Source organism: Mustelus asterias, chromosome 9 (genome assembly GCF_964213995.1).
Source record: "Mustelus asterias chromosome 9, sMusAst1.hap1.1, whole genome shotgun sequence".
NCBI classification, from domain to species: Eukaryota; Metazoa; Chordata; class Chondrichthyes; order Carcharhiniformes; family Triakidae; genus Mustelus; species Mustelus asterias.
Window position 1 is genome coordinate 87,493,381 of NC_135809.1, and position 21,809 is coordinate 87,515,189.

General features: G+C 45.0%; 1 pseudogene; it reads left to right on the forward strand.

Annotated features, from left to right (window-relative positions):
• The window catches only part of LOC144499258 (tyrosine 3-monooxygenase-like), a 63,067-nt pseudogene that overhangs the window by 23,875 nt on the left and 17,383 nt on the right, over positions 1 to 21,809 (forward strand).

The following is a 21,809-nucleotide window of genomic DNA, read 5'->3' on the forward strand; positions in this document are numbered from 1 at the left end:
GAACTTTGGTGAAGCCACAACTGGAGTACTATGTGCGGTTCTGGTCATCACATTATAGGAAGGATGTGATTGCACTGGAGGAGGTGATTCACCAGGATGCCGCCTGAGATGGAACATTTAAGTTATGGAGAGAGGTTGGATAGTTTGGTTTATTTTTGTTGGAGCAGAGAAGACTGAGGGGGTGACCTGATTGAGGTGTACAAGATTATGCAAGGCATGGACAGGGTGGATAAGGAGCAACTATTCCCTTAGATGAAGGGTCAGTCACAATGGGGACATAGGTTCAAGGTGAGGGGCAGGAGATTTAGGGTGAAGTTGAGGAAAAACCTTTTTATCCAGAGGATGGTGATGGTCTGGAATGCACTGCGTGGGAGGGTAGTGGAGGCGGGTTGCTTCACATCCTTTACAAAGTACATGGATGAGCACTTGGCATGACATAACATTCAAGGCTTTGGGCCAGGTGCTAGTAAATGCAATTAGTGGGAGGTGAGGTGTTTCTCGCATGTCGGTGTAGACTTGATGGGCCAAAGGGCCTCTTCTGCACTGTATGATTCTATAATTCCATGATTCTATGATTCTATTCTATGACTGTAGAAAAGAGTAAAAACACATTATTCAGGGCTTTATTTGAATGAAAGATGTCATGATGGAAATATAAAATCTACTTATCTAGGACAATAAACCTAGGACTAGAGGACAGCAGTATAAAACTCACAAACCTCAGGCATGGATAGAGGTTAAAAAATAATCTTTGATATTGGATTTGAGGCCCAAGCTTCCAGAGAGTGTTGCCGAACAGGGTTAATTTGAAATACCTATACGAAGCAGCTGGGCTGAAATATGCAGAGTATGGGATCAAAGGTAAAAGTGGTCTAATCATTGTTTACTTTCCGAGTCACTTTGGAAGAAGCTCTGTGTTACGTAAGGTAAGAGAGCAGTGGGAACTGGGATCTGAAATAGAATAATCTTACACAGCATCTGGATGGGTTGGATTCAATTTACAAAATGACTTTTTGTTATTCTGGATTTTCTAATGTTAAGTATAATTATATAATGTAAATATATTTTTTCCTTATCCTTTCCTATAGACTTTTGAAGCTAAGATACACCACATTGAAACAAGGCCATCCAGAAAATTTAAAGAAAAAAAAGTTTTGGAATTCTTCATCCGTTGTGAAACAAATAGTTTGGATATCAGCACCTTGCTCAGTTCCTTGAAAAGAGTTGCTGAAGATGTAAAGACAACAAAAGAAGAGAAATGTAAGAATGAAACTTTTTCCTCTGATTATTGTGTGTTTCTCCACAGCTGTACAAGTCCAATACTTTTACCCTTTAGTGAATAGCAGTGATCATTATCCTGTCATGCTCTATATACTGAGCCCATTTCTTTTTGGGTTTTCATTCCATTTTCCTGCATCCCTCATGATTTTCTCCTCTGTTAAAGAAATTGCTGGTAATTGACATTTCTACCCTGGGTTTTAAAACCAGAACTACTGGTGCAGTGCATTCAGCAACTTGTACTGGGCGTGTAATGCCAAGTTTCTCCAGGCATTCCAATTCGGCTTCTACTTAGACATATATGGCATAGGGGACTGGTTGTGCCTTGACGTATTTAGGTCGGGCCTCTGGGTCCAGGTAGATCTTGGCCCTAGTATCCTTAATCTTCCTTAGGCCTTCTTGGAACACTCTGGGATACTTTCCGATGACTTTGTACTGACTGCCAGAACCCATTTTAAAGATCTGTTGCCAATCCAGGCAGATTTTCTATAGACAGTCCCTTCCCAAAAGGCTGGGCCCTGGTCATTGCATCACTATCAGGGGAATCGGACTATCTGTTGCCCATGTGTAACTGGGGCTACTGTGGTCCCAATAATATGTAAGGGTTCTCCAGTGTATGTGGCCAATCTAGCCTTGGTGTACCACAGGCTTAAAGACAAGAAACCCAATCAGAATTGCTTAAAGTTTGCTCCCCAATAATAGATACAATGGCTCCTGTTTCTACCTCCATGCCTGGGGGGTGGCCATTTACCTGGGGTTTAATCTTGACTGGAACCACTTTGAGTGCAGTGATGCAATTTAGCTGCATTGATTCCTTGATCTTGGGCTGGTTTAGTTGTAAAGCCCTGTCCTGAGGTGACTTCAGCCTTTGGCCTGAGTGGTACACGTTTTGCCTGTTTCAGTAATCTTGTCTGGGGCAGACCCTATGACTACAAGTGCAGTACAGATGTACTTGCTCCTCACTGTATTGTGGAGAGGCTTCCTGTCTAGTTGTAGAAACTCGCAGCCTCAGACTCCAATCACCCTTTCTTGGCAGCAAATGAGAGACATGAGCATTATCCACTGGGGAATTGGTTCTGTGGTATGGGGGTCGCTCAAGGCTGAGGAAGGTACCGTCTATGGACCCCTGAAGCTCCTAGGCCCCTTTTTCCATGTTTTCAAGGGGAAAGGGCCAGTTCCTATGGCTTTCTTGAAGTCCAGAGTTGGCTCAGTCAGTAGCTTCCTTTGGGTCACAATATAATTAATTCCACATACTAAGTAATCCCTAAACATTTCCGGAAGTGCTGACCAGTACTCAGTGTTCAGCCAATTTCTGCAGTCTCTTCAAGAATTCAGTGACTGGGTCCCCAGGAAGTCTATGTGCCGTGTGACATTGCAATATAACAGAAGCTTTAGGGTTGTAGCGGTTCGCTACCATATCTGTCAATTTATTGAAAGATTTTGAATCTGGAGTTGCCAAGTAGGTTAAAATTTTTATGATGCTGAAAGTCAGGGCCCCTGAAGCAGTCAGGAGGATGGCTTTTTGCCGATCGTTCTCTTCTATCAAGTTTACTCAGAGGAAATATCACATTATTTCAGTGTACTGGGGCCAATCCTTCACATCCACATCATAAGATTCCTGTTTCCCAAACAGTGGCATTTTCAATATTTCCCTGTCACTGTCTTACCGGGTTCGTTGAAAGGCAAGACTGTCTGAAACTGTTCTTGTTCCTCATCTCCAAGATAATAACTCAAGGAGCCCGACTGAAAAGGAATATAGTTTATTTACAGAATGCAAAGTAAAACTACTGCCATGGTATACACATACCAGTCCCTACCTGGGACAAATAGTTCAACAGACCCAGGAACCCACAGGGAGATCAATCGGTGATTCCTCATAGATCTTATGAAGTACAGTGCAGCCCCGTTGTAACGCGATGGTTGGGGTCCATAAAATGTTATCGCGAATGTTATCGGGGTCACACTAAATCGGAGTCGCGCTAAATCACTAAACCAGAAAGAGCAAAAAAAAGGGTCCAATGATTCATCGCGTCATATCCGATTTCGCGCTAAATCGGGGCGCATAAAATCGGGGTTCCACTGTATATCAAAATCATAAACTGGGACAATGCAAACTGCAATGTTAAATTATGTCTTTAAAGACATTGCAATGATCCAATGCTTCACTGTGACTCTCAAGAATGTCATAGGGTTCTTCACACACATGCTTCACCTGAATTGCAGTATAATGTTCTGGTCAGTGAGCTGGACAATGACCACAATCAGCAACAAGGTGAATTTCGGGTTAATCTGTTTCTGCTGTTAGTTGAAGGAAGAATGTTATCCAGGTGACCTGAAGAAAGCTTCATTCTTCTTCAAACTACTTGGGACCTTTAATTTCCCAATTGAAACAGATATTTTGGACTTCATCCATTGACAGTGCTGCACTCTCTCAATACTGCACTGAAATGTCAGCACAGTTAATGTATTCAAATCCTGGGCTAGTTCTTGATCGCACACCTCTTTGACTTAGAGATCAGAATGCTACAAATTGAGCTAAGCTGACACACTGCCAGCCTTTTTGAATAGGATGGGAATAGAGGGATATGATCCCTGGAAGGGTAAGGGGTTTTAGTTAAGTTGGGCAGCATGGTCAGTGCAGGCTTGGAAGGCTGAAGGGCCTGTTCCTGTGCTGTAATTTTCTTTGTTCTTTGCTCTTCTTGTGATTTATGTTTAATAGTTTATTCCTTTTTCTTTGGTTAGATTTTAAGCAGTATTAAACATAGATTCTGTATGTGCATAATATATATATAATATATTTATATTATTATTTTTTCAATTGTACTATTTGGAATACATGCTCTATACAATATACCGACTCCAGTCCAAACCCACACATTTCTAAGCATTTATGTAACATATTGAAAAGCTGAGAGGCTGAGAAACCTCGGTAGCAATCCTTCCCGCCTATCGTCATGCACTAAAGCAGAGTTTATGCTTAGGATGGATTCTGAAATTGCACCAAGAAAAAATGAAACAACATTAAATAACTGCTGTGTCTCTGATGTTGTTGATAATTCCATTCATTCAGTGACTCACAGAGTCAGAATCCACTGCATTCCATGTGGGACATTCATTGAGACAAGCAGTATTGCTACAGGTACACAGGTAACAAGCTACATTATCTCTCCCTTACTTAGTGCCTCTGTTTTTCATGCTGAGTTTTCATTTAAAAAATTTCTCAATTACTGGCTCTGCATAAAGTAATCGCCATCAATAATACCCAGGTTCCTACAGCACAGGGCTTCTTGATGCACTGTAAAGTTACAGATATTTATCCATTTTCACTCTATTTTTGCATCTAGTTCATTGGTTTCCAAAAAAGTATCAGATTTGAACAGATGCCATCAATTAATTACAAATTTTGACCCAGACCTGGATCTCAATCACCCGGTAAGTTGAGAGTTTATTTGAAGGGATCCTTGCTGGGGAGATAAAGGTCAATCAAGCACTTTCAGTGTAATGGGGTAGATAATCTGGTGGGAGAGGTTAGTTTGGAGCATAAGTACCAGCATGGACCAGTTGGACCAAATGGCCTGTTTCTGCGCTGCAAATTGTACACAAGACATTTTTCTCCCGTCATCTCTACCACAACTAAAAACAAACTCTGTGTGGAGTTTGCATGTTCTCTCCATGTCTGCCTGGGTTTCCTCTGGGTGCTCCGGTTTCCTCCCACATTCTAAAGGCGTGCAGGTTAGGTTGATTGGCCATGATAAATTGCCCCTTAGTGTCAGGGGAACTAGGAGGGTAAATATGTGGGGTTATCGCGATAGGACCTGGGTGAGATTGTTGTCGGTGCAGGCTCGATTGGCCAAATGGCCTCCTTCAGCACTGTAGATTCTATGAAACTATCAAACAGTTATAATATTATTAAAAGAGATATTCCTTACTGGCCATCTCTCACCTTGCTCCTTGCTTTTATGCTTTAGTCTTTCACCTGCTGCTTCCAGAAAGGATTCTCCATTTTGGGTAACACTTCTCAGCATCAAGCAGTTCAGTTCTGCTCAGCTGCCCAAATAGCAAATGCTCTCTGATGTCCACTCCATTGCATCATGGCATCTCTGCAGCAGACACTTATGAGGAACTCTGTATGAAAGAGAAGATTTTACACTGCTGTCAATGAAGTGGCAGAACCACAGAATGGTTCTTCCATTGGTGAAGAGTCATGAAAATAGAGACATCACATGCTTAACATAGAAAAGCCTGGACGAGAGCAAACATTCAAGCATTGGCTCTTTGGTTTTCATTTTTAGGCCTGGAGATAGAGTCCAATATGTGGCCAAGAACCAGCCAGTGACTCACATCACCCTGCATCATCTATCTAATGTCAGCACCATCACAGCACACACACAACCTGGAAAATGCAATTAGGGAGCTTGAAGGAGTAGAATGGCAAGCAGTAGGAACAGTGGCAGTGGAGGAGCAGAAACAGGCTGCGTAGATGACCATGTGGATGCCATCAGTAACTCCCTATACTTTGGGAAATGCAACAGCATAGTGAAGCTGGATAGCTGGGGTGGCTCATTGCACAGTAGTTAGCACTGCTGCCTCACAGCGCCAGGAACCCGGGTTCAATTCCTGTTCTCCCCACGTCTGGGTGCGTTTCCTCTGGGTGCTCCGATTTCCTCCCACAGTCCAAAAGACGTGCTGGTTAGGTGCATTGGGTACACTAAGGGAGAATTTAGCATAGCCAAACAGGTGCCAGAGTGTGGCACCTCAGGGATTTTCACAGTAACTTCATTGCAGTGCTAATGTAAGCCTACTTGTGACACTAATAAAATAAACTTATAAACTTTAAATCAGCTCAGGATCTTGTTGGTAATCAATGTGCATGGATCCGAATTACACTATAAATTGATGTAGTTGTAGATGTACCCTGATAAAGCAGCGAAGTAAGAACAAACAAAGCAAAGCTTGAATTTATATAGTGCCCTTCTCATACTCAGGATGTCCCAAACTTCTTCACAGCCAGTGAATGTTTACAAAGTGTAGCTACTGTTGTAACGTAAGAAATACAGCAGTCTATTTAAATACAGCAAGCTCCCTCAAACAGCAATGTGATAACAGCTGGACAATTTTTTTTTTACTGGTGTTGGTTAAGGGATAATAGCCAGTTTTCCAGGGAGGACTCCTTTGCTCTTCTTCAAAGTTGTGGGTGGCATCTTTTAACTCCACCTGAAAGGGCAGGCGAAGACTCCGTTTACAGCCTCATCCAAAAGACAGCACCTTTGACAGTGCAGCACTTCCCCAGTACCGCACTAAAGTGCCAGCCTCAATTTTGTGCTCAAGACTGTGGAGTGCAACTTGGACCTAACAACCTTCTGACTCAAAAGTGAGACTGCTACCAATTGTCCATGGCCAAAAGAAACTGGAGACACTAAAGTTAGTAAGAAGTTTAACAACACCAGATTAAAGTCCAACAGGTTTATTTGGTAGCAAAAGCCGCACAAGCTTTCGGAGCTCCAAGCCCCTTCTTCAGGTGAGTGGGAATTCTGTTCACAAACACGGCATATAAAGACACAGACTCAATTTACATGAATAATGGTTGGAATGCGAATACTTACAGCTAATCAAGTCTTTAAGAAACAAACAACGTGAGTGGAGAGAGCATCAAGACAGGCTAAAAAGATGTGTATTGTCTCCAGACAAGATAGCCAGTGAAACTCTGCAGGTCCAGGGTAAGCGTTCTCCAAGGCGGCCTTCACGACACACGACGGCGCAGAGTCGCTGAGCAGAAACTGATAGCCAAGTTCCGCACACACGAGGATGGCCTCAACCGGGATATTGGGTTCATGTCACACTATTTGTAACCCCCACAGCTTGCCTGGACCTGCAGAGTTTCACTGGCTGTCTTGTCTGGAGACAATACACATCTTTTTAACCCGTCTTGATGCTCTCTCCACTCACGTTGTTTGTATCTTAAAGACTTGATTAGCTGTAAGTATTCGCATTCCAACCATTATTCATGTAAATTGAGTCTGTGTCTTTATATGCCCTGTTTGTGAACAGAATTCCCACTCACCTGAAGAAGGGGCTTGGAGCTCCGAAAGCTTGTGTGGCTTTTGCTACCAAATAAACCTATTGGACTTTAACCTGGTGTTGTTAAACTTCTTACTGTGTTTACCCCAGTCCAACGCCAGCATCTCCACATCATGACATTAAAGTTCACAGGTATGGCCACTTCCATGGCCTTATTGTAAGATACCAGCAGATGGCTCTGTTGCCCTGGAGAAGTGGTGCCTGCAAAGCCAATTGTCATTGGACATTCTCTGAGTCTCAGTGCCCACAGCTGCATGGTTAAGGGTGAAGGCATACAGAATACCTCCAGAGCATCAGAACCTGCCTCACATCCATCCTTTGTCTGCTTCAGAAATTAAGAATTAAGAGCACGGAATTCAGTACCTCATGTTACAAATTGTGACTTCAGCAATGAAACAGCAAAACTTTGGATGTTGGAAACGTGACAGAAAATGCTGGAAGTATTCAGCAGGAGAAGCAACATCTGTAGAGAAAGAAACAAATAATAGGCCCAATTCTCCCATTGCGACCCGCAACTTTTCTGGCGGGTCAGGTTGGGAGATGCGCATGTCGCCCATTTTACGGGTTCCCCATGAGCTTTTACGACCCACGCGAATCTCCCAACCGGAAGAAAATGGCACTGCCGGGAACGCACAAGTCCAGTGGAAAGTGAGGTAAGTCATTTGAATATGTTTTACATATATTTTAATGTATTTTAAATGCAATTATCGGGCCCGACACAAAACTTGCCGGGCCCGGGAGCATCTCCCACCCTGCCAGGAATACTTCATTCCAGCGGGGTTTAAAGTAGCTCCCCACGTTCGGGGAACTAGCGGGAGTCCCCCGCCGGAGTGAAGGGAGGCAATTGGGGCCCTCAAAAGGTCAGGTGCCGGGGTGTGGTGCCCCCTGGGCATGGGCACCCTGGCAGTGCCAGCCTGTGCCCCCAGCATTGCCCAAGGGGCAAAGTGCCTATGCCCAGGGGGCACCTTGGCACTGCCCACCAGGCACCAGGCAGTGCCAAGGGGGCGGGGCCTATTGTGGGTGGGACCTATAGACGATTGGTGGAGGTGGGGGCTCCTGCTGCCACTCTACATGGGGATCGGTCTGGGCTGGAGGGAGGCCAACAATCGGGGTGGCGGGTGGTCTGCCAGGGGCGGGGGGCCTGCCTCCCGGGGGGGGTGGGCTGGATATTGGAGCACTCCGGGACAGGGGGAGGTCAGGGCTGGCCCGGGAATTGTTGTGGGAGCTGCAATCAGGCTGTGGGGGGCACTGGAGGGGCAACACTGCGGGGGTCCTGGGCTGGCCAGTGATTGAGCTGGCCAGCAAGTGGGGAGACTGACAGATCGGGGCCATTGCACATGCGCAGAGTTCCGGAGCTGTCAGACTCCGGCATGAATAGACCCCATCCCCCGGGTTTTTAATGATATTCACGATTGTGACCTCTGCATTGCACAGAGTGGGGAGATTCAGGCCTGAAGCTGCACTGAAAAAACAGTCGTGATTTAGAACAGTTTTCCCACTAATTCAGCGCTTCTGGGAGAATTGCCCCCAATGTTTCAGGTCAATGACCTGTGATCAGAATTGATGCAGCGAGCGACAACACTGCCTGCCTGCTCATTATTGCCCTTTTTGTTTCATTTGTTCATGGGATGTAAGTATAGCTGGCGAGGTCAGCATTTAGTGCCCATCCCTTGCCCTTGTTCAGAGGCATTTAAGAGTCAACCCATGTTGCTCTGGAGTCACATGTAGGCAGAGCGGGTAAGGATGACAGATTTTCTTCCCTAAAGGACATTAGTGTGTCAGATGGCTTGTTACAACAATCGGCAATGGTTTCATGGTCATCATTAGACTTTTAATTCCAGATGTATTTTGTTGAATTCAAATTTCACCATCTGCCAGAATGGGATTAAATCCCAGGTCCCCAGATCATTACCATGGGTCTCTAGATTATAGGCCCTATTTTACCATTTTGATTCTAAGTGCTGGGCGGACTTGAAACTGGGAGTGTTTCAGATCCGACTTTTAGACCCGTTCTCAGGTGCCCCCATACACACTCTGCCTGAAAAAATATCAGCGATTCCGAATCGCGCTGCAGAAGCCTGTGGGCGGGGCTTAATGTGCCCGAAGTCCTGCACCTCTGATCGGCGCCTCCAACCGCGCATGCGCAAAAAGCGGATAGAATGTGGCTCCCCTGCCACATCGCTCCCGGGCTGGATAATGCCTCCCTGCCCCCCCACAGACATTGCCCCATCCCCACAACAATACTGACCCCCTTATCCCCCCACCCCCTCCCGCCACACAGACTGATCGCAGACCCCCCCCTTCCCCCCCCCCACCTCTCTCAGGCAGAATGGCAGTGGACCCCCCCCGTCCCCCTCACTGACTACAGGCAAAGTGGCAGCGGACCCTCTCGTCCCCCTCACTGATAACAGGCAAGAGTGACAGCGGACCCCCCCTTCCCACCCCCACCGATCTCAAGTAGAGAGCCGTCAGATGCTCGGCACTTATCTCCTCACTAACTGGAGCGCCCGAATCGGACTTTTGTGGAGTATGTCTGTTTCGCGCTGATTCTGGATAGGTGGATGTGATGATAAAGGGGAAAGCGCCGGTAAGGCTGGGCGTGCAGCCCATTAAGTCAATTTAAATGCATGCAAATGCATTTAAATGGTTGTCGCGCCTGTTTCGGATGTGGTCCCGATCGCAGCTATTTTTGGGCCTTGGTAAAGGGGGAACTCGCGTGGAGGCAGTGCGGATCACGAAATCGCCTCACACCTGACTTTACCAAGTTTCCGCACCCGTAAACGGGTGCAATTTGATGGTAAAATTGGGCCCTATGAGTCTGGTATGCCACTATCTCTCCCATAATGCAAGTGAGTTCGTGCATAAAAATACATTTTGTGTTAGGCAGTTTAAGGACTTTGCCCTGAGTCAGTTTTCCAGTTCAGTGCTCTAACCCTCACTTGTATATTCCATGCTGGCAGAAGCAATTCCTTACTGTTCCTGATGGAATGATAATTTGTCTTTATTTACCTGCCCTCTGACCCTCGGCATTTCTGAATACTGGATTATACCAGAGAAATATCTGCACTGAAAAGCCAAAATTGTAATAATGTATAACAATAATGACATATCATAAAAAGTAGATCTTTTTGATAAAATTGCATTGTGGAAGTTGGTTCTATCGGCACCTTACACATTTGCAGCAAGTGTTCAGCCAGTTCTCTGCATGACCAACAGAGGGCAACAAAGGACACACTGTGAAATCAGGAAAATCACCAGATGACCAAAGGGTTGTTTTTTCAGATGGCGATAGCTCAGTTAGCACGCCACAAACAGGTGATGCTGGATCACTCTGCAGATATTATACAGCGTTGATGTGGTACAACTGAGACCATTGCAATTGTTTATTAATAGTCAAAAAATACGACTACTTTCCATGGGGCGATGAGCCTTTGCCACTCGCCAACTCCTTCATTTGTCACTGTGCAGGTGCTGAAATGAAAATCGTAAAATATTCTAACAAAACTGAATGATTGAACCTGACCTTTCATCATTTCTCCCTTCCCAATTTTCAGATTTCTTCAAACACCTTGTCATTTAAAGCCTGTAGCAGATACACCAATGTGAGTGGATTAACACAGGGACCAACAGAGTCTGTGCACTGGAACCACAGCCGAATATGAAGCCCCTTAATAAAACACCGAATAATGCAGAAACACTGCAAACAAGCACAGAATCCGTCCCATAGAAACATAGGATATAGCTACATGATTTGCCTTTATTAATGCATGAACACATTCTGTGGGGCTATTTCTCTGTGTGTTACTGGACATGCGAGTGTTAATGGATCAGGGGCAGATTTGCGAGAATTCTTAATCTGCTTTACCTTTCAAAGTTCCAATTTGATGCGAGGCTGACACATGATTTCTCAGTGACCATTGACGATGGCAGTAATCTCCAGCAGGGAAAGTAAGGGCAATCTTTGAGGGCAGTGGTCTCCCACCAGCCATCCAGAGAATTCCCTTGGCTCCAATCCAGAGAGCCATGGCTTCAATATACTCCTGTGCTCTCAAATGCTCCCAATCAAGAGAAAATACCAACAAAACCCATCAACGGGGTAGAGTACGAAATAAAAAACAGCACTGGAGAAAAAGAATGAGAGGATGGAAGAAATGGAAAATTAGAAAGAAGAGCAGTGAATTGCTATTTAACTGTACCCAGAGCACAATGTGGCAAATTACACTGTTTTTAACTGTGTTTATTTTTAGTCAGAGACAATGTCTTGGATTTTTGGTTTATAAATCTATTTTACCATTTTGATTCTAAGTGCTGGGCAGAATTGAAACTGAGAGTGTTTCAGATCTGACTTTTAGACCCGTTCTCAGGCGCCCCCATACACACCTTGCCTGAAAAATATCAGCAATTCCGAATCGCGCTGCAGAAGCCTGTGGGTGGGGCTTAATGCACCCAAAATCCTGCAGCTCCGATCAGAGCCTCCAACTGCGCATGCGCAGAAAATAAATAATAGAATGTGGCTCCCCTGCCACATCGCTCCTGGGCCGGATAATGCCGCCCCCTAGACATTGCCCCACCCCCACAACATTACTGACTCCCTTATCTCCCCACCCCCTCTTGCCACTCAGACCGATCATGGGCCCCTCTCCCCCTTCACCCCCCCCCCTACTGATCTCGGGCAGAGTGGCAGCAGATCCCCCCTTCCCCCTCACTGATCTCAGGCAGAGTGGCAGTGGACCCCCTCTCCCTCCCCCCACCAATCTCAAGCAGAGAGCCGTCGGACCCTCGGCCCCTACCTCCTCACTAGCTAAAGCGCCCGAATCAGACTTTTGTGGAGCATGTCTGTTTTGCGCCAATTCTGGATGGGTGAATGTGGTGATAAAGGGGGAAGTACTGGTAAGGTTGGACGTGCAGCCCATTTAGTCAATTTAAATGCATGCAAATGCATGCCGTCACACCCGTTTGCGGCCATTTTTGGGTCTTGGTGAAGGGGGAACTGGCGCGGATGCGGGCGCGGATCACCCTACTCACCTCACACCTGACTTTAGCAAGTTTTCGTGCCTGAAAACGGGCGCAACTTGATGGTAAAATCGGGCCCAACATCTCAAACACAGAGCCCTGCAGAGCTCAGAACATTTATGGGACTCTACACAGACTCAACATTCTGCCGATGCACATCATGTACTTTACATCTGTTTCTATGTACTCACTTTATTTTAGCTGCAGCCAAAGCCTTTCTCTCCACGTATGTTGTAAGTGGGCACATTTGCTTGTGGTTTGGACTGGACAGTCTGGCTTTCTGGTGCTGTCTGAGATGCACAGATAATTCTAAAATGTAAACCAGACTCTAAAGGGGATGATTTTTTAAAGGGCCCTGAGCAAGGAGAACATCCCAGAAAATGGCATGTCCTCAGGATTCAGGAAATGCAATGGGTACTTGTGTGTGTATGCGCGCACGCACAGATTTTCAAACAGCATTCGATACGGTATCACCAAAGAGACTAATGAGTAATAGAGTGGAACATGGAATTGAAAGGCAATATCGTCACATGGATAGGAGGGTAAAAGGAGTGGCGAGATGAGATGAATTGTGAGCCACAGACATCAATTGTGTGGGATCCCTCTGATTTACCCTGCACACAACTGGACAGACCTGAGGAACTGAGGAGGCATCATTGAAACTTGCTGATGACACCAATTTGGGAGGATATCGTAAATTGTCTTGATGGTTGTGAAAGATCGCAGGAGGGGTTAGATAGACTTCGGATGCAACTCAATATAGAAGAATGTGGTCGTACATTTTAAAATAGATGAGGGAAACACATCTAAGATGATAGGTGGAACGTTTGGTGTGCAAGTCTCAAAACCATTCAAGGTGACAGCACAATCAGTAAAACTGAAGAAAAAGGCAAATTGGTTTTGTACCTGGATGTCTAGAAAGCAAAAGGGAAATGTTTGACTGTGAAAGATCACAGTTGGATTTGTGTACAATTTGACCACCTCATTGTAGGAAGGATGCAAAACCAATGACAGGGTGAAGAGATAAGGCATCACAGTTCAGAGGAGGTTAAGTTATTCTGCACCAGTGTAAAGAAGATGAACTTGACTTGCTGCTGGCTGGCAAGACAGTAACAAATCATTAGACCTGAGTTAATCAGAAAAATAATAAAAGAGTTAGAGGACAATCTTTCGACAGCCAGTGCTAAGAAGGTGTTGTTCTCTACACTGCAAAGCATTTCCTATAGCAATTTGATGGTTGTTAGAATAAAAAGGAATGGTTATGGGGAGTGAAGAGTACAGTGGAATTAGACGGTGTGACTCATGGAGAAAAACACCATCCATCAAATTGCCACTTTTTAATGCAGCAACATTTTGTCATTCTATTTAATGATTTTCTCCGGTGTGTTTATGCAACCTAATATTATACCTGCAGATATAACAGTATAAATCTTCAAATTATTGTGGACAATTAAAAGTCAAGTGCTTACCATATTTGTCTGAAATTCCTATAAAGCTGTTAACCTATTTAAAATGACTGGGTAAAAACTGCATTAAAATATTCGATGCATTAAAGTCATATCAACTTGTAAATCATTTGTCCACTAATTGCTAACATTCATTTCTAGGCTTGACTCTTGTCATCTTTCGTACTATCTAACGAGCGCTTTGTCACAGTTTTGTCAAACTTAGACCTGGTGTATTCCAGCAAGAGAAAAAGCAGATATTGACTCCAATTATTAGGTTCAGTAAAGATCCTCTCCCAGGGTAGATCCTCATGAGACAGAACAGCAATCAGAGGTAGAGCTTTAACACCAAAGCCACATTCTCCAATCTACACTCACGTCATTTAAGTGTCTGTGTTGGGGCACTTCACCCCATTGAAATCACCCATAATGTCACCCAATCACCAGAAAACTGGTCCATGTAGCTTACCTTCTACCATCCTGTTAATATGATACAATGATAATGGAGTTATTGACAAATCATAGCAATCAATCTTTATTGACATGTCCAGACATGGCCTGATGGATACTGATGTTTTATTCCAGGCAGAGGAGAGGATCTGTATAAATTCTGCCACCTTGCTGGATTGTGGAGTGTAATACTTTCACTTCAGGATGTAGTGCGGTAGTGGTATTGTTGCTGAACAAGTAATCCAGAGTAATGTGCTGGGGACCGGTAGAATTTGAATTCAATAAAACTCAGGAATTAAAAGGGTAATGGTGACGATGAAACCGTTGCTGAGTGCTGTAAATATCCATCTGGTTCACTAATGCCCTTTAGGGAAGGAAATCTACCTTCCTTACCAGGTCTGGTCTACATGTGACTCCAGACCCACAGCAAATACCTTCTGAAATGGCCTAGCAAACCACTCAGTTGTATCAAACTGCAAGCCTACAAAAAGGAATGAAAGCCACCTGCTATTGCACTAGACACTGGAAACCACAGTGGCAAACCTAGCTCTATCCACCCTGCAAAGTCCTCCTTACTAACATCTGGGGGCTTGAGCCAACATTGGAAGAGCTGTCTAATAGACTAGTCAAACAACAGCCTGAAATAATCTTATGGAATCATACTTCATGTACTATGTGCTAAATTGCCTCTTAGTGTCAGGGGTTGATGGGAAATATTCATCATGGAGTTCAGTTACTAGTGGTGTACCGCAAGGATCTGTTTTGGGGCCACTGCTGTTTGTCATTTTTATTAATGACTTGGATGAGGGCATGGAAGGATAGATTAGTAAATTTGCGGATGACACTAAAGTCGGTGGAGTTGTAGACAGTGCGGAGGGAAGTGGCAGGTTACAGAGGGACATAGATAAGCTGCAGAGCTGGGCTGAGAGGTGGCAAATGGAGTTTAATGCGGAAAAGTGTGAGGTGATTCACTTTGGAAGGAGTAACAGGAATACAGAGTACTGGGCTAATGGTAAGATACTTGGTAGTGTGGATGAACAGAGGGAACTGGGTGTCCATGTGCATAGATCCCTGAAAGTTGGCACCCAGGTTGATAGGGTTGTTAAGAAGGCGTACGGTGTGTTAGCTTTTATTGGTAGAGGGATTGAGTTTCGGAGTCAGGAGGTCATGCTGCAACTGTACAAAACTCTGGTGCGGCCGCATTTGGAGTATTGCGTACAGTTCTGGTCACCGAATTATAGGAAAGATGTGGAAGTGTTGGAAAGGGTGCAGAGGAGATTTACCAGGATGTTGCCTGGTATGGTGGGTGGGAAAATCGTATGAGGAAAGGCTGAGGGGCTTGAGTTTGTTTTCGTTAGAGAGAAGAAGGTTAAGAGGTGACTTAATAGAGGCATACAAGATGATCAAAGGATTAGATAGGGTGGATAGTGAGAGCCTTTTTCCTCGGATGGTGTTGGCTAGCACGAGGGGACATAGCTTTAAATTGAGGGGTGAGAGATATAGGACAGATGTTAGAGGTAGGTTCTTTACTCAAAGAGTAGTAAGGGCGTGGGATGCCCTGCCTGCAGCAGTGGTGGACTCGTCAACATTGAGAGCGTTCAAGTGGTTATTGGATAAACATATGGATGATATTGGAATAGTGTAGATTAGAGGGGCTTTAGGTTGGTTTCACTGGTCGGTGCAACATCGAGGGCCGAAGGGCCTGTACTGCGCTGTAATGTTCTATGTTCTGGCAGTTTGGTTCACAGGGATTTAATTCTTGGTGGAGCATTAACTGGTTAAAGATGAGACTTCCATTCCCACTGGGCTATTTCATTGGCTGACGACTCTCTTGTCCCAGCAGTACCACTGGGAGCGGTGGTCAATGCTGGGACTACAACAATGCCCACAGTTCAGGATGAAAGGTGCACTGAAAAGGTAAAAAGGGAGCATCACTGGGACAAGCTAAATATGCTAATCAAACAAGCACCCATTTGGGCACAATCCAGTTCGCACCATTAGGAAGGAGCGGGAGATTCGCAAATTGTCTAGTGCTGGGTGTGAAATGGATGTATAGGCCTGTACACTATTCTTCAGGACCAGTTGGATCTACCAATGGCATGGCGAGGTCGGTGAATCCCCCCCCCAAATATCACAAAAACATAATATCTGTTCATTTATCTCATTGTATTTTTTGTGCGACTTTGCTGTATCTGTTTCTCCACATTAATCATAGAATCCCGACAGTGAAGAAAGAGATCATTTGGCCCATAGGGTCTGTACCAATCACAATCCCACCCAGGCCCTATCCCTGTAACCCCACTTATTACCCTGCCTACCCCCTGACACTAAAAGGCAATTTAGCACAGCCAATCAACCTAACCCGCGCATCTTTGGACTGTGGGAGGAAACCAGAGCACCCAGAGGAAACCCACGCAGACACGGGGAGAACGTGCAACCTCCACACAGACAGTGACCCAAGGCTGGAATTGAACCCAGGCTCCTAGCACTGTGAGGCAGTGGTGCTAACCACTGTGCCACTGTGCAGCCCCATTACGACATTATAGATGTACTACAGTAAAGGTGTATTGCCATTGGTCAAATAGACTCCTGATCAGGAATGTTCCAAGCTGATTGTAGGCCTATACTATGTCAATTAATCTTAGTAGTCCACAAGGGTGAATGTGTCCCATTGACCTCAGTGTAAAATTAAGGTCGATGTCTTTTCTTTCTATTAATTACTATAAAGGAAATCTCATACATTTAACGGCCGAGCCTGGTGTATTGTTACTGACCTCCAAAGGCCCAATGATACTGAAGACCAACATTTGTGACCTTTGAATATTGAGCTTTATAAACATGAGAATCAAAGGTAAAAATCACAACAGGGGAGCCGCAGCACTCTGGTGTCCCATAATCTCCATGTCAGTTATACTGTTATATTTAACATTATCTTAATTACATCAGTAGCTTGGTAAGGAAGAAGAAATCAGCACCAAAGAACCAAGTAACTTGTTAGACCAGCAACATAACAAAATACCTTGGAAAAGTCTGATGTTTGTTGAGTTAACTGCATTCATTGTTAATCTTTTTGACATGTTGCTGTCCAGGAGAGAAGTGTATACGAACCTGAAGACTCTGTATCCAACACATGCTTGTGCTGAACACGTGGAGGCCTTCAGACTGCTGGAGAAACAATGCCATTACAACAAAGACAACATCCCCCAACTTGAGGATGTCTCCAGCTTCTTGAAAGGTTTGCACTGGATTATATTTTGAAATCCAATCATTGAGATATAACATTTGAAACATTTGGATTAAAAAGACATTACATTTATATCTCACCTTTAACACATGGTAAAACATCCTCAGGCAGTTTGCAAGCGTGTTATCAAACAGCAAATTGATACAGCATATAAAGAAGACATTACAACAGGTGACACTTGGTCAAAGAAGTATATTTTAAGCCGGGTCTTGGAGGATATGGAGAGGTAAAGAGGTTCGGGAGGGAACTGAGGAACTTTGAAACCAGAGAGTTGAAAACATGGGTGCCAATATTGGACTTAAAGAATTTGAGATGATCATAAGAAATAGGAACAGGAGCAGGCCATTCAGCCCCTCAAGCCTGCTTCACCATTCAATAGGTTCATGGCTGATTCATCAGTGCATCAACTCATCAGTTGAAGCTCACTGTTTGAATCTATAGGCATTATCCTGTAACATGACTTGTAACATAATAAGACATATCATTCGTCTTCAGTCTTTTAAAAGTGAAGCAAACTCTGCTGTAATACTATTGATCTCAGTTTCATGCAGAGACAGACTGCAGACACATGGGCTGGACTTTACAATTCCCAGCAGAGTGAGGGAGGCAGAGTGGGAAGTGCGTGGTCCACTCACTCCCACTCCACTCAAGCGCAGACAACCAATTAACAACTGCTGGCGGGAAGTGCACAACTAATGTAGGGAAGGAGAGATCCAATACTGAATCAGGCATCTCGGGCGGGACTGGAAGTTGCCATCAATTTAACCCACCATGGCCTCCATCGGTTGTGCCAATGGAGCTTCGCTGGTCACATGTGTGCAATCTGTCACACTTTGAACTTTGAGGAATCCAGCAATATATGTAAAGTCTCTGGCTCTCTTGTGCTGAAATAAATGAATTCATTTGTTCACCTAAACATTACACCCATCACTACCTTGATACAATGGTGAGCTGAAGCTTGAGATATATCGCAAAGGCCTCCAGCTGGTGCCTGGAATGACTCCAATGCATAAAGGTTCAAGGTCACTGTTTAGCTTGAGAGTGACAGGCATTGGATAGTCAGCAACACATTTTGAACTGATCCCCCCAGCCAGCAATTCACAAAGGGAACTGATTGTCTCCCTGAAGAGACGGAGTCTGTGAAGACACTGGTCCTCTGAGAGCTAAAACTATTTAATCCTTTGCCCGTAGACTTTCTGCGCAGTGTAGTGTCTTTTTCTACCACATACTGGAGCTTTATTGTTTGTCTTGTTCTGGCCCATGCACAGCAGCAGGTCTCTCACCTGCCTGGACTACAGGCTACACCTGTCCTCTGTCTCTTTCTCCTCCTTTCCACCTCATTGGAGGAACCTCCTCCATTTTGTACAATCCCCAAGGAGACAGCAAGCTCTAGTTCCTCTGCTGGAGTCCTCACTCTCGAGGATATCCTGTCTCTCAGTCACCTCCTCTCTCACGGTCTCATTTTTTTTTCTGGCAGCTTAGAAACAGTGAATAAATAAAGAGTAGTCCAGTCCAAAGGCTCCTTCACCAGTAAACTCTGCTGCTTAAATAGTCCCGCTTGCTGCTCCTTTCATTAGCCCTTGTTCAACCTTCTCATACCTGGTGGAAATCACTCCCAATGTTTTTCCCATGTGTCTACTGAAAATGGAGGGACAATGTAAGATTACAGTCAATAACAGGCTCAGCAGTTTATTAACTCCTTTTGTTCAAAATGGCGAGCAAGCTTCCAATGATACTGAAGACCCACATTTGTGAGCCACCATTTGAATATTGAGCTTTTTAAATATAGGAATCAATGGTAAAAATTACAACAGGGGAGCCACAGCCGGCCTTCCATAATATCAGAGACTGGCAGGATGACACAGGATTGCCAATCTGATAGCATCACGCTGTATTTTATATAAACGCTGGGAGTGAGGTAGGGGTGGGTCCAATTTGTGGCTGTAAAATCCAACCCAGATAATTCACTGGTCCCAGATGAGGAATATAATTAATTCCATGTCAGATACAAAGCTGTCAGACTGGAGTTATACTTGGTGCAGGCCACACTGACAGTGACCACAAAGGACTTTTGTGTACATGTGCTCGGACATAGGTCCAGACACCTGCCCACATGCTGCATAGTGTTGGAAACCAGAAGCCAGAATTTAGAAGGGAATTGTCAGTTTTCCCATAACCAAAAAAAAACAAAGTTTTTTAAAATTCCCAGAAGTCATGCTTTCACACGTTATGATCACAGCTGAAGTTATGAAGGTCCCTGATTGGAACACAGGTTCAGAAGACCTTAATTGTTTTTAGATAACATGGAGGAACAGAATCACAGGACTGTCAATTAGTTTTTAATAAAACATTTATTAAACATGAAAAGTTACTCCCCTTTACCTTCATAAATGTGCACGTTTCAAGGATAACCCTCACTCTGAAACCAAATGGCAGGTGCCACTCCATTGATCTTTTGTGGATCTCTCCTCAAATTCCCCAGTATGATTGTCACATGAATGTTTCCACACTCCCCTTTTAAAAGGCGCACTTCAAAATCTTCTCTCAAACAATGGGTGGAATTTTACGAGAATGACTCTAAGTGTCCAGCTAGCGTGAAAATGGGAGAGTTACTGATCTGTTTTTTGGGCAAGTTTTCACGCCCAATCTTACATATTTAGTCATTGGAAAAATGGTGTCGAATGTTTCTAGCTGCTGAAGGCAGTGGGCTCGGCTTAATTCACCAGCCAGTCTGTAGAGGGGGCTACTGCACATGTGCACACCACTGATGCTGAACATGCGCAATTTCAGCAGCAGGGGTCTGACAGACAGAGAGAGAGAGATGTCAGGCATCTGCTGCTGGAGCCAGCCTGAACCAACCCCCCCCCCCCCCCCACCCCCACCCCCCTTCCCACATCTGCAATTGCTGAGGCCTGCAGCCGATCATGAGCCCCACAATGCCCCCGCTGCCCCAAACCCCTGTTGCCAGACTGATTGCACAACCCCTCCCTGATCCGATCACATTTGCAGAGCAGCAGTGGCCCCCATTCCCCTGATCCAATCGCATCTGCAGTGGCCCCCCTCCCCCCCACAAATTGTGCTGTTCCATAGGCTCTGTCCCCAAATCGGTCTTGCCCCTAAATAGGCCCCAGTGGGCAGTGTCAAGGTGCCTGTGTATTGTCCAGATGCCAAGTTGGCAGTGCCAAGGTGCCAGGCTGGCACTGTTAGGCTGGCATGTCCAAGGGGCACCCCTTGGCTCAGCCTCCCTCAATGGCCTCCAGTTCCACGAGCCAACACAAATGTTCCCCGTACATGGAGGTGTTTTCCTCTTTGGAGAGAACCTCTCCTGGTGAGATCATAGAGGCAAGAGAGCCCGGACAATTGAGTGTCGGGTTCATTAAACACATGTAAATTCATATTCAAATATATTTAAATAAATAATTCAGCCTCTCACCCATATCCGGAAAGAGGCTGACCTCGCCGGAAATCCAGCTCGCGTAAAATCGCGAGAACCAAGAAATCGGTTTCTCAGCTCTTGCGCAATTTTACTGGCTCACTCCACCCATCGAAGGATGGGGTGAGCCAGTAAAATTCCACCCAATTCCTGCCCCTCAATTCAGTCCCTCGAGCCTGCTTTCCCATCAAATACAATGCCTTCCACCTCAACTCTACTTTCTAGCACATGCCCCCAGCCCTTGATTCTCTGAGAGATCAAAAATCAATCTCAGTCTTGATGGAGAATCCGCAATCCTCTGCAGTAGAGAATTCTGGGTGAAGAAACTTCTCCTCAAGTCAGTCCTAAATCATTGACACCTTACCCTGAGGCTGAGCCCCCTTCTTGATTCCCCTGTCTGAGGAAACAATCTTTGATGCCCCTTCAAAATCTTTAATCTTTTAATGAAATGTCCTAAACTCCAGAGAATTGGCCCAATTTACTCAGCCTCTCAATCCAGGAATCAATCTAGTGAACACTTTGGCTGAAAGAGGTTCAGTTCAATGCTGATCAGGAATTTGCCTGATGCATCAGGAGAGATGTCCTAAAGTTGCTGGTGGACAAAACTTTGTGCAAAAAAGAGGAGCTGCAGGAAATGATCCATGGATAGGCCCAGTTCTCACCTTATTTTGTTCCCTTGGCCTCATTGTCATTCAACTGGTGATCGGTGCCACCTGTTGGACATCCCCAGGCAGCTCATTGGAGAACAGGATTCAACCAATAGGCAACTACAATGCTGGCAGTGGTTTTTCAAGAAGCAGAATAAAATGGGGCAGTGAGTGGGCAGGTGGATGGAGGGAAACTGGGAGGGAGTGATCAGGAGGATCAG